Below are 14,624 nucleotides of genomic sequence, written 5' to 3' on the forward strand. Positions count from 1 at the left end.
CTAGTTGCATAAAGCATCATTTGGAGGAAAAAATAACATGGCAATGATAGGTAATAGCAATTGTTAACAAACGAGTAACTATTTTACTACTGTAGCATAATGAAAATAAGTGTTAGATTGCAACATCTTTTTATTGATTAATCAAAATTATCTAAAATCAAATAAAACAATATAATAAAGAGAAGCTTAAGTGGGGGGAGAGAATGGATTAACATACAGTACTTTCCCTAGAAATTAATGTGAATGATGGAGTTAAAATAATATATATATATATAAATTGTTTAGACCATGCCAAGTAATCATTAACTGCCGCATTGTTCGCGAATGGGTATGGATTGCAACCTACAATCCCATGCTTAGATGTGCTCCTCGTGTCGCACCGACCAGTCGATGTTGTCCTTCCCTCGCATGTCCACCTTGTGCACACTACACCAAAATAGGTTTTTAGCAGCGTTTTTTTAGGCATTTAGCGGCGCTTTTTAACGCCACTAAAGACATTTGCGGCGCTTGAGGAAGCACCACAAAAAATGCCGCTAATGATAGCGTCGCTAACTTTTGCAGCGTTTACAGAAAAAATGCCGCTAAAGCTCATGTCCTTTAGCGGTGCTTAGGAAAAAAACGCCGCTAATGATCATGTTCTTTAGCGGCGCTTGGGAAAAAACGCCGCTAAAGGACATGATCTTTAACGGCGCTTAGGAAAAAAACGCCGCTAATGATCATGTTCTTTAGCGGCGTTTGGGAAAAAACGCCGCTAAAGATCATGTTCTTTAGCGGCGCTTAGGAAAAAAAGCCGCTAAAAATAATGATCTTTAGCGGTGCTTAGGAAAAAACGCCGCTAATGATCATGTTCTTTAGCGGCGTTTGGGAAAAAACGCCGCTAAAGATCATGTTCTTTAGCGGCGCTTAAGAAAAAAACGCCGCTAAAAATAATGTTCTTTAGCGGCGCTTAGGAAAAGACGCCGCTAAAAGTAGTGTTCTTTAGCGGCGCTTACTTCACAAATGCCACTATATGATATGACTTTTAGCGGTGCTTTTTTAAAAAACGCCACTAATTTTGGGATTTTTAAAAAATAAAATCTTCTATTTTTTTCAGCCCTTCTGCAATAACAAATAAAAAGCAACCAGATCTAAACCAGTAAAAAATAATAAATTTATATAATATTTCAAATTAAACGAATAAAATAATATTAATATCAATAAATAAAAGTGAATTCATAATTTTCATTACAAAAACGTTAAAAGTTAAAATGATAAAAATATTTATGCAATATACACTATGACGGCGGAAGTTGCGACTGCTGAAACATCTTCATCATAATCTGAAGCTGCTGTTGAAGTTCGTCGTACTTTTTGCTCTGCTCTGCTTCTCTCGATGCCGCATCTGCTTGAAGTCGTAGCTGGAGTTCTTCATATTTCTTTTAAACCTCTGCTTTCTCGCTGCTTCTCTCACTGCGGCCTCTGCTTCTCTCGCTGCAGCCTCTGCTTCCCTCGCTGCAGCCTCTGCTTCCCTCGCTGCCGCCTCTGTTTTAAGTTGTTGCTGAAGTTCTTCATATTTCCTTTGAACCTCAAATGTGGTCGCTTGCATCTGAGCCATTTGGTCTTTTAACCTCTGAACTCCAGCTTGAGACTGACTCCCCGAAGCCATGTATTGGTGCGAGCTGGATCCAAAATATTGGGTTGGGCTGATAAAAGATCCTTGAAATCGAACCCGACCATACCTTTCAGGACCCAAAACTTCAGTAATAATCTGGTTATCAATGTCTTCAAGATGAACAGAACTATCACTAGAAGCAATCGCTTCGTACTCTACCTTTTTATCCTTTAGTTTTTCCTAATAAATAAATCACATAGTTTCTTACTCAATATATATTAAAAAAACAAATGCAACATAACAATAGTCGCATTATAAGCAATGAATTAAGCCATTAGAAAATAAACACTAAAAATAACTAAAACAAGTCAAATCGTATTAAGTAAACGTACCATAATTTCACCAGCTTCTGGAGTCATAGCAGATCCATCTTTCTTCTTATGTGTAATTTCAAAAAGTTGAAGGCATCTAACTTTTTGACCGGACGACCGTTCCTACAATATAATACTAAAAATATTATTTAATGGAAAGTTATACATATTTGAGAATATTAAAAAATTAAAAATACCTCCGCCTCAGCTACACATGCAAAACTTCTCGACCCGGCTGTGTGAGTGAATTTTTGTTTCTGCCTGCTGCTTATTCCAACTCGTTCACGATCCTGCGTTATAAATTTTTTAGTACGTAAATAGTAAATACTATAAACCAAAATAATTACAATAGTTTGGAAGTACGTCGTACCTCGCCTTTCTTCGAATGCCAAAATCTAACCGCATCTTCCCATTGGTACCTCAGCATACCGGGCGGGACATTTTGCAATTTCTCATCAAGGGTTGTTTTTGTCTTATAATAATATTTCTTCAAAGTACTTTTATGGTCTCTCTATCTTTTTCCCAATGCCTTCTTTGCATAAGCATCCGAGACCTCTAAAGCAAACATCGCCTGCAAAAAAACACAAGTTAATAAAGTAAATATAAATGAAACTATTTCCCAAGCATTACAGATGACATTAACATTTTGTTACCTTAATATTATCGAGGGCTTGGTTTTTGTTGCTATCAGGCATTTGATGCCATGACTCGTAGTTGATAGGCAACATATTCGTATTTCGTGATAAAATGCCCATGTATCCTGCTAAAAGTGGAGCTTCTGATCCAACAGGCTGACCAAAACTGTTTTGTCCAACTTTGACACGCTCGACTGGATCTAACTCGTATAACTCTCTAAGTAGCGTACGTCCTCGACCTCGCGCGTCCCACCATTTTCAGCTACAAATGGTATATTATAATATAAAAATTTGAAAAATAAATCAATTATAAGTCAACACGCATGTAAATTAAATGTAAAATTACTTTGAACTTCTGTAGGCTCGTCAGATGCAATCGAAACATTCGAAGATCTAATTGCTGTCTGTTGTTCATTACTATTTGTTTCTGTCGAGTTTGGATCATTTTGAACAATGCTTCCCCTTAGAATTTTTCTTCTAGGCATTTTATCTGCAATACACATAAAATAGTTGAAAACTTAATAACTAATTACAACAATAACAACACATATAAAATAGTTGAAATATATAATAAGACCAAGATTTAAATTATGATATTACATATAATTAAACAATCGTAAAATCTTACTACATCATTATTCGTAAATATCTTCATCCGTATCCTGACGAACCCATTGAAATTGTGCACTAGTACTAGGGATATTATCGTTTAAGTTTTGTTCTAGAAAGGGCAAATTTTCTGATCTGTCGTCGATGTTATCTCTACTTCCACTGCCCATGTCAAACAAGTCTCTAGGGATGTTACGGAGTACAACGTACCAACCCTCATTAGTTGGATCTTTTGAGTAAAAAACTTGTTTGACTTGAGATGAGAATACATACGGCTCATCTATCAGTTGTTGTCATGTGTGAATCAATCGGTCAAAGTTCACTAGTGTAAAACCAAACTGATCTTGCTTAATTCCACGAGCTGTATTAACATCGGCCCAATCACCTCGAAATAAGACAACTATCCATTTGTCGTAGTAATCCAACTCAATTATGTCAGTAAGATGTCCAAAATATTCCACATTTCTCTCAACAGGATTATTGTCCCTAGCACTAGCATAACTTGTAATTGCAGAATTAACAACTATTCCACAATTTTGCGTTCTCCTCAACCTCTCGCGATATTTTGTATGAAATCTGAATCCGTTGATGAGGAACGCACTATATCTTTTAACCACTCGATTTGGACCTTGAGAGAGCCATTTAACTTCGTCGTTTACGTTCTTCCCACTCCAAACCTATTGAATGGAAAGTAAATTGAGTAATTAAAAATGTTATGAGAAAACATAATTATTTGTAAGCGGAAGCTCCAACTACATACCGTTTGGCTTAACCATTCATAAAAAGATTTTGTAAACAACTTATTGATATCTCGATGTTGTGTTCTTCGGGAGCGCGAACGAGATCTCAATATTTGTTTGTACTCACTATGTTAAAAAAATGTTCACTTTGTTAGAAGATAAAAAAATTTTAGTTTGATAAATATTTATCAAATTTGTAGAACTTACTTCTGTAAAGGTTCCATTGATTCGTGGTGAAGCAGAACATATCGATGTGCTTGTACCCACGATAAATGATCTAATTTTGCAATTTCAACTTTGCCGATCGGTTCTCCAAAACTTTGGAACAAATAAGTATCGGCTAATTTATGGTCCGTGAGACTAGCATTCCTATTTGGTCTGTTCAACCTTGTTTCAACATCTTCCAAATATCTTGAGCAGAAGGTCATACATTCCTCTACCAAGTAGCCTTCAGCAATCGATCCTTTTGGATATTGCTTGTTGCGGCAGTAAGACTTTAATTTGGATAGGAACCTAAACACAACATACAACATCAGTTAAAAGTTGTAACTAAAGGCATAGAGGTGAATGAAGGAAAATTTTAAAAATTTTAATTAACACCTTTCTATGGGATACATTCATCGATAGAAAACGGGTCCGCCAAGAATTACTTCGTGCGGGAGATGGATTATCAAGTGAACCATAATGGTGAAGAAAGAAGGTGGAAAGATTTTCTCCATGTTGCATAAAGTCAAAGTGGCTCGATCCTGTACCTTCTGAAGTTCTTGAACATCCAAAACTTTGCCACAAATCGGTTTCATTATATTGGATAGTTCAATTATACAAGACGTCACCTTCTTGGACATACAACATCGTGGAGCGACTGGCAGTAAATCTTGCATCAAGATGTGATAGTTATGTGATTTTAGTGAATATAATCTTCGATCTTTAACACTAACACATTGAGATATATTTGATGCATACGCATCTGGAACCTTTATATCATTCAGCACTATGCAAAATAGTTCTTTTTCCGTCTTGAACATTGAGAAAATAGAAGGCGGCAACCGATATTTCCCATTCGGAAGTGGATTGAGATGAAGATCAGGCCGAATTCCTATTTGGACTAAATCAAGTTCGACTCTGAAGATTGTCTTTTGATTTTCCGTCGACATTCAAAATTGTACCCACAATGTTCTCGTAGACATTTTTCTCAATGTGCATAACATTAAGATTTTGTCGTAAAAGGTGATGCTCCTAATAAGGTAACTCAAAAAAAATACTTCTTTTTTTTCCACAAGTCCGCCTCATTAGGATCGTCCTCTTCGTCGGAGTCATCATCAGCTTCATCATTTGATCTTCTGTTTCTTTGCGTGTTTGGCGGTTGGTTCATCTTCCCATAAATGAAATTCATATCTTCCAACATGAACAAGATTTCAGAGCCACTGGTCTGCGAAGGAGCTTCTCTGAACTCTTCAGTGCCGTCAAATACAGAACTCTAAAATCTAAATCTATGATTTTCCGGTAACCACCGACGATGCCCCATGTAAGATAACTTCTTCCCATTGTACAATCATTGCGAACATGTTTGTGCAGCACAACAAGGACACGCATAACGACCCTTGGTACTCCAACCGGATATGTAACACCCCTTACCCGAGACCGTTTCCGGAGTCGAGCACGAGGCATTACTTAGCTTATCTTACCAATTCGGAGCATAAAAACTAGGTTTGAAAATTTATTTCATTATTCGCAGCAAATCTGTCTAATCGCGCAGCAGTTACTAAATTAATTATAACTTGAGCTACAGAACTCGAAATTTAATCCCATAAATTTTCCCTGAAACTAGACTCATATATCTACTCACCATAAAATTTTTAGAATTTTTGGTTCAGCAAATTAGTACAGTTTATTAGTTAAAGTCTCCCCTGTGTCACCACCAGACTGCCCTGACCTCTAGTCACTAAAAATAATTTTTCTCACTATAGGATTTTCATATGAAGTTCTTACTTGTTTCTATAGAAAATAGACTCATTAAGGAATCTAAGCATGTAAATTTCAACTTATAACCATTTTTGTACAATTTGTAATTATTTTCTAAACTCAGAACAGGGGACTCCAAAAACAGTTCTGACCCTATCTTACTAAAATTCACATATCTTAAAATATAAATTTCTTTTTTTCTACACCGTTATTTTTCCATGAAAATAGACTCAACAAGCTTTAATTCCATATATCATTCACCCTCTAATTCATTTTATACTATCTTGGGTGATTTTTCAAATTCACGTCACTGTGCTGCCTGAATTCTGTTTCTTTGCAAAATTTTATCCTTTCATGATTTCCATGCATAATTTATCACCTAATCTTTCATAACAACAAACACCTTCATCCTTAATCATTTTAATAACCATACATCATCAAATACTTACACATCACTCATTAGCAAAATCATCACTACAAACATACAAAATAACTAAATCCCTATACATGCCATAACTTAAACGTGTTTCGATATAAAATACCGAGCAGTTGTAGTTGATAGTGTGGACGATCTCCGACTTCTTTAGGATCCTTGAAGTAGCTTTGCAATACTATAAGAGAAAGAGAAATAAAAGAAGTAAGCATAAAGCTTAGTAAGTTTACTAGCAAATAAATAACAATATTTAACTTAAATAACTAAACTCAATGTCTATATCTCTAGTTTACTCTTTAGTTAATCTCAAACTAGTTCTCTTACTTGTTTACTTAGAATATTTGTGTGCATAACTTACTCAATCCTTGCTGCATCGTTGAACATCAATTGATATTATAATAAGTTCTTAAGTCTTACAACTTACCTGAGCTTGCCATTTATGCTTTAAACTGAACTTTCATGAACATGATTCGTTTACAAGCCCGTTGAACTACATTGGAATAATAAGGATACTCGGGTCTCTTCTGATAATAACATGCCAAAGCCATGTCCCAGGCATGGTCTTACATGGGATGTTCTCGTGATGGTGCCCATGCCATGTCCCAGACATGGTCTTATAGGGGACCTCTCATCTCGGTGCCAACGCCATGTCCCAGACATGGTCTTACATGGGACCTCTCGTCTCGGTGCCCATGCCATGTCCCAGACATGGTCTTACAGGGGACCTCTCATGATCTTAAGGATGCCAATGCCATGTCCCAGACATGGTCTTACATGGGATCTCTTTACCCAAATGTCATGACATTCGTATCCAGTACCATCCTTATGTATCAACGGGACTTTTAAATTTTAATTCTCTATCATTTCATGCTTGGATCATCATCAAATAAATTCATAATTGCTGGAAATTAACAGCATTAATAATAAATATTGAAATATTGCATTTATTTACCGTAAACTTACCTCGGTACCAATTATAGCCAAATTCACCAACTTAGTCTTCAACTTTATTCTTCCCTTTGTCTAACCTCGAGTTTCGTACTTCTTGATCTAAAATAGTAAATTTAACTTATTTAATAATCACATTCATTAAAACATCCCTCAACTCTAACTTTTTCAAAATTACAATTTTGCCCCTAAACTTTTACATAATTACATTTTTGCCCCAAGGCTCGGAAATTAAACTTCATCTCTTATTCTTATGTTTTATAATATTCTGAACATTTTTCCCTTCTATGGCAACATCAAATTCCCACTCTAACATGTACTTATGAACATTAGGTATTTTTACCGATTATGTCGTTTTACTCGTTTTCACTTAAAATCGCTTAGCAAAAGTTGTTTAACATAATTTCTAGCTTCATATTCTATCATAAAACATCAAAATAAACACTTTTCACCTATGGGTATTTTTCCAAATATAAACCCTAGGTTAAATTATTGCTAGAATAAGCTAAATTAAGCTACCGGGATCTCAAAAACGTAAAGAACATTAAAAACGGGGCTTGGGATCACTTACTATGGAGCTTGGAAGCTTGAAAACCCTAACTATGGCTTCCCCCCTTGCTGATTTCGTTCATATGAAGAAGATGATGATTTTTGCCATCTTTTTCCCTTTTAATTCATTTTAATTACTAGATTACCAAATTGCCCCTAACTTAAAAATTTTCTATTTCACTTATCTCATGTCCATTTTTGTCTACCAAGTTACCAATGGTATAATTATCATATAAAGACCTCCAATTTAAAGTTTCATAACAATTGGACACCTCTAACATGTAGAACTCAACTTTTGCACTTTTTACAATTTAGTCCTTTTGACTAAATTGAGTTCCCAAACGTCGAAATTTTCGAACGAAATTTTCAAAAAATCATTTTGTGAAATTGTAGACCATAAAAATATAAGAAAAATAAAATTTTTCTCATCGAATTTGTGGTCCCGAAACCACTGTTCCGATAACCTCAAATTTGGGCCATTACAGGATAAATTGGCATAAGCGGGAAAGTCATTAATGGTCCACATCAAAGCTGCACGTAAATTAAAGTTCTCCTTTCTCAGCACATCGTATGTCTCGACACCAGCCCATAATTGTTTTAACTCTTCAATAAGTGGCTGTAAATAAATGTCGATATCATTTCCGGGCCCTTTCTCCCCAGGGATAATCATAAATAAGATAAGGGAAGATTGCTTCATGCAAATCAACGGAGGAAGATTGTAAGGAACAAGCACTACTAGCCAAGTACTGAACGCAGTACTCATGATCTTGAAAGGATTAAATCCATCAGATGCTAGCCCAAGCCTCACACTCCTAGGATCGCTTGCAAAGCTTAGAAATTTATTGTCAAATGATTTCCAAGTTAAAGAATCTGCCGGATGCCTTAGTAATCCATCATCGGTTTGTCCATCATGGTGCCACATCATTGACTCCGCTGTCTTCGACGACATGAAAAGCCTTTGAAGCCTTGGTATCAACAGAAAGTACCGTAAAAGCTTAACCGGCTTCTTTCTTGACTGTGCATCATTTTCATCTTCGTTCCCATCTTCTGTGTTTCTACTTATCCAACGGGAGTGGCCGCATACATGACAGCACTGTTGGTTTCTTCGATCGCCCTAATACAACATGTAGTCATTCGGGCAACTATGGATTTTGGTGTACCCAAGAACTAAATCTTTTATCATTTTCTTCATATCTTTGCAGGATTGAGGAATTTTCGCAAACGGAAACATCTCTCTCAAAAACTCTAATAGCATTGTCAAAGAGTTCCCGGTCCACCCTCCCAAACATTTTAACTGAAAAAGACGAATACAGAAAGACAATTTTGAGAATTTTGATCCCTCATACAGTTCTTCGTTCATGTCATTAAGTAGCGTATAAAGATTCGTCGCTTCTCCATTCGGCTCTTCATGATGTACACTTCTTCCGGGTTCGGTAAAAGCATTTCCACTGAGATTACAATCATCAGATGCCACAAAGTCGGCTGGGAACGACTGTAAACCATGATTGTGAATATTAAATGCATCCCGCAACATCCCTTCCATGTCATCCCCTCTAACAGACTGATGGTAAGCAGTACTATCATAAGATACATCCATCCTTGAAGAGGAAGTACTAGGCGGGCATTCTCCATGAAAAAGCCATTGTTTATAACCCCAAATAAACCCATCAACAATTAGATGCTCGTATACAACTTCACGATAATGCCAGTTTATGTTGACACACTTCTTACACGGGCAAAGAATCATGTTCTCTTGGCTTGCATATTGAAATGCAAAATTTAGAAAAGTCTGTACTCCATTTCGATAACCGTCGCTTACCCTTGACAAATTCATCTAAGACCGGTCCATTTCTTATTTCTTGAAGTCTGATTTTCACCAGAAATTACAAGGGTAAGTTGTTCAGTGGTAAGTATAAATGAGTTATGTAGGTATATCATATGTTACATAATTTATGTATTAAGTAAATTATGTAAGTTATGTACGTGTATAAGTTATGTAAGTTATGTATTAAGTAAGCTATATATGTAAGTTGTATATTATGTAACTTATGTAAGTTATCAAAGTAATGTATGTTATGTAAGTTGTAAGTTATGCATTACGTAACTTATGTAAGTTATCAAAGTAATGTATGTTATGTAAGTTGTAAGTTATTATGTATTATGTAAGTTATGTAAGTTATGTAAGTTATGTATTATGTAGGTTATGTAAGTTGTGTAAGATATTTAAGTTATGTAAGTTTTGTATTATGTAAGTTATGTAAGTTATGTATGCTATGTATTATGTAAGTTGTTATGTTATTATGTAAGTTATGCAAGTTTAACCACAAGCTTGTAGATAACTTATGTAAGTTAATATGTAAGTAATGTATTATGTAAGTTTATATAAAAATTTTATATAGGTTATGTATTATGTAAGGTAACATGTAAGTTATGTATTATGTAAGTTTACATATAAGTTTATGTGATAGTTATGTAAGTTTATATAAATATTAACAAGTTATGTAAGTTCTTGTACATACAAATTTTGGTTATGTAAGATATGTATGATGTAAGTATAGCACTTTTATGTATCTTATTTATAATTATTTTTAAAATTATAATATATTTTAACAAGTTATGTAAGTAATGTAATATATACTTAAATTTTAGTAAGTAACGTATTTAAGTAACATATTTAAGTAATAAATTTAACCAAATTAACTTACAAAAATTGATAATTCATTGACATTCAATCAATTAATCGATCAATTTATTGAATAATCATATATTATTAGACATTAACATTCAATTGCATAAATGAGAACTAACGTCAATAATTTATTAATTGACATAAAATTGAAAATCGATAATTTGTTCAATTTAAAACGAATCCACTATTCGCCCATAATTTATTCACTTACTCAAATATATAAAGTGATTTAAGAATTTTAATCATTTGCGTAATTGTTTTTGCTTGGGTAAAAAATACATACAAGAATTACAATTATAATTTATACCTTGCAGTTATGGAAAAATTTTGCAAAGTAACATGCAAATTGAGCTAGCAACATATAAATCAAAAATGATAATTAAAACCGATACCCACAGCTTAAAAAAAATCTTAATTAAAACTTCCTTTTAAAACTCAAAAATAATAATTAAAGTACATAGATAAAATATAACAAAATCCAAAATTTAAACATTTGGAGGTGTTTTTTTAAGAAAACCAAGGTGGGAAACATAGGAATAAATACCTCAATTTCCTCGACTTCGAAGCAAACTACTGCAAAAAATAAAAATAAAAAGGAAAACATAAGTAAATTAGTACCAAATAAAGAGGAAAAAATTAGTATAAAGCTTAAATATAACAAAATCCAAAATTAAAAATCTTATTTGAATAATGAAATATCAGCACTGAGACATGTCAGACCATCCACCACGAACAATATACTCCAGATAGGAGGAATAATGCAACCACTTAAAGAAAGGAGCAAATGTGGAAGTTAAGATGACACCATTATGTTCCTTAAAGAACTTCTGATATCAGTATCCATAACTATGTCATGGGAGATCAACTATGTCCAGCTGAGAAATAAGCACACTAAACGAATCAAACATAATTATGCACTATTGCAACAATGATTGCATGGTCCGAATAATGGCTCAGCTAAGAAAATTTTAGGAAAATGGTTTGTTTAACCTTCACCAGCTAGCTTGGGTTTAAATCTGTGTTAATTTGAGTCTTTCAGGTGTAAGACCAGACGAGTTATTTACTGGTATCTCTTGTCTAGTCCATATGCAAAATATCAGCAGAGATATTAAAGGGAATGTATTCTCAAGCTCACCAGCACCATCCACAATCATATATACTGACATGATTAATAGTTTTGCTTATTGTCCTAGTTGCCACATATCTTTAAGAGGAATGAATATTAAATTCTAGAATCCACAGCCATAAAGATGATAATCCAATAGTTTGAGATATTCAAATTTAGTTACCCATTATATCAACCTGATATTACTAGAGTGACCACACCATCCCCTATGACCATAGAAGCACCAAAGACTACCACAACCAGAAGGGCTGTCCTTACCCTTTTATGCTTCTCCAAAAATCGCTTTAATGAAGAAACAACAGGCTGTGTTGAGGACCCATATTGGTATTCGGGCAACCCCTAAATAAACAAATTTTTCCTAAATAAACCCTTCTATTTAAACTGCTAAATAAATAATTCACAAGTTCCCCAAATTCCCAAACAAGAATGGTGTTTTAACCTAAACCGCAAACCTCAAAATTTGAATTTTTTTCCTAAACCCCAAATTTGCAAAACACAACGCACCCAAAACCCTAACTCAAGACGATGTTATTCAGAAGGATTAAACGCATACCTTTTAACCAGAAATTCTGCAGCTACTGTCAAGAATGACGCAATCGTTGCTTCCTCTTTGATGATTTCTAACTTCTCCTCCCTTTTCTTCCTTAGAATTTTTTCTTAGGTTTTTTCCCCTTCCCAATCGGCCTCTGCACTTGCCTTTTCTTTCTGTCTTTGTCGAGTGAGTAAATGCTAAGTTAAAGAACATCTGCAAAAACGGCATTGTTGAGAAAAAATATTAAAACACATTTGCGGCGTTTCTTGAAAAAATGCCACTACTTATTCCAAATTTCTGGCGTTTATAGACCAAACGCCACAAAAAATTAAACCTTTTAACAGAAACGGCGCCGTTTTGTTAGTCTGAAATTGCATTTTTTGTGGCGTTTAATAAAAACCGCCACTTATACTTAATCTATTTTAAGCCAAATGGTGACGTTTTAAATAAATTATTCTAAAATTTTTCTAAGTTAAAAATCGGTTACGGAAACGACGTCGTTTAGCCATTATAGTAACATCGTTTTGCGGCGTTTTAGGTACAAACGCCGCAATTGCTTCCACATTTCCGACGTTTTCCTAAAAACGCCACTAAATATTACAGCTGTGAACAGAAACGACACTGTTTTCGTGGTCTGGAATTGCATTATTTCTGGCGTTTTAAGCACAAATGCCACTAAAATTTGTCTAAGTAAAATATACTGTACAGAAACGACACCGTTTACCCATTTTTTAAAAACCCTTTTGCGGCGTTTGATATAAAATCGCCACTAAAAGTTCAAGTTTTAAACAGAAATGGCGTCGTTTTGCTAGTATCAATTTGTATTATTAGTTGCGTTTTGTGTAAAAATGCCACGAATACTTAATTGATGTTTTAAATAAATAATTCTAAAATTTTTCTAAGTTAAAAATCGTGTACATAAACGGTTCCGTTTAGACATTATTTTAATACCCTTTTTGCGGCATTTACTGAAAAAACACCGCTATTGCTTCCAAAATTTCCTGCGTTTTTGCGAAAACGCCATAAAAATTTAAACCTGTAAGCAGAAACGGCGCTGTTTTTTGGTTCTCAAATTGCACAGTTTGTGGCGTTTTATGTAAAAACGCCACTAATACTTAACGTACAACAAGCCAAATGGTGACGTTTCAAGTAAATAATTCTAAACTTTTTATAAGTTAAAAATCGTGTAGACAGACGGTGTCGTTTACTCAAATTTTACAGACACTTTTGCGGCGTTTCTTGTACAAACGCCACTACTGCTTCCCACATTTGCGGCGTTTAACAATTAAAACACCACTAAAAGTTTAACTATTCATTCGAAAACGGCGCCGTTTTGAAATTTTTGTTTTTTTTATTTCATTTCTTATGTATTTGGTCCTATATATATATTTCCAAAATAAATAATTATACCTAAATATATAACCATTCATATAATACATATCAATATATTTTTTAACTTATTTATGAATTCTATTTAAAATAATATTTAAATATATCAATTGGTACTTTAGATTGATTTTTTAAAATATTATTTAAAGAAATTAATCTAAACTAACCTAAAATCCTTATTCGACCCCGGAACCCCTAAACCTTAAATCTTTAACCCCTAACTCGTAACTTGTAACCCCTAAACCCTTAAACCCTTAGCTAACTCTTATATCACAAACCCTAAATTCGTACCCCCTAATCCTTAAAATAGCACGGCCATCCAAAATAATCCCTAAATCTTTAATAAATATCATAAAATAGTTATAATTGATTAAACAATAATTAATAGTAAAAACTTTTTGTATAAAGTAGCAATAAACAATATTATCTTTATAATATTTATTTTTTTATATAAAGTTTGAAATTTATAATATTTTATTTTATTGATAAATGAATAAATTTGTCTAATTAACTAATTTATTATATTCTTCATCAAATAGATAAATTAATGAAAACAAACAAGGAGTACTAACAAGTATATATATATATGGGATTTTTTTATTGAAGTGATCAAAATAGGAATAATACCGACTCAGGTATATGCATATTTTTGGATGATTTCAATTCAAATTCACAAATTTATTTAAGTACTTAAGTGTTATTATGAATTATTTGAGCAGTACTATTCAAATTCGTATTTAAATTAATAATATACCGAAACCAAATCATATACCGAAGCGAAAAATCCTAAACAAATTTATTATTACCTCTTTTACAATTATATATATAAGAACATATTTAAAATATAATTTGGAAATACTAATTAATCTAAACCCTACGTTCCTTAACCCAACCCCTAGCTAAACCCTAAATCCTTAATTAACTCCTAATTAATAACCCCTAAGTGCTAACCCCAGCCCTAACCCCTAAACATTATATCTCAGCCCTTAAACCATATCCCTAAATCCAATATTATATATATACTCCTGATCAATTATAATAATAACCTTA

This window comes from Gossypium hirsutum, chromosome D05 (genome assembly GCF_007990345.1).
Source record: "Gossypium hirsutum isolate 1008001.06 chromosome D05, Gossypium_hirsutum_v2.1, whole genome shotgun sequence".
Lineage (NCBI taxonomy): Eukaryota > Viridiplantae > Streptophyta > Magnoliopsida > Malvales > Malvaceae > Gossypium > Gossypium hirsutum.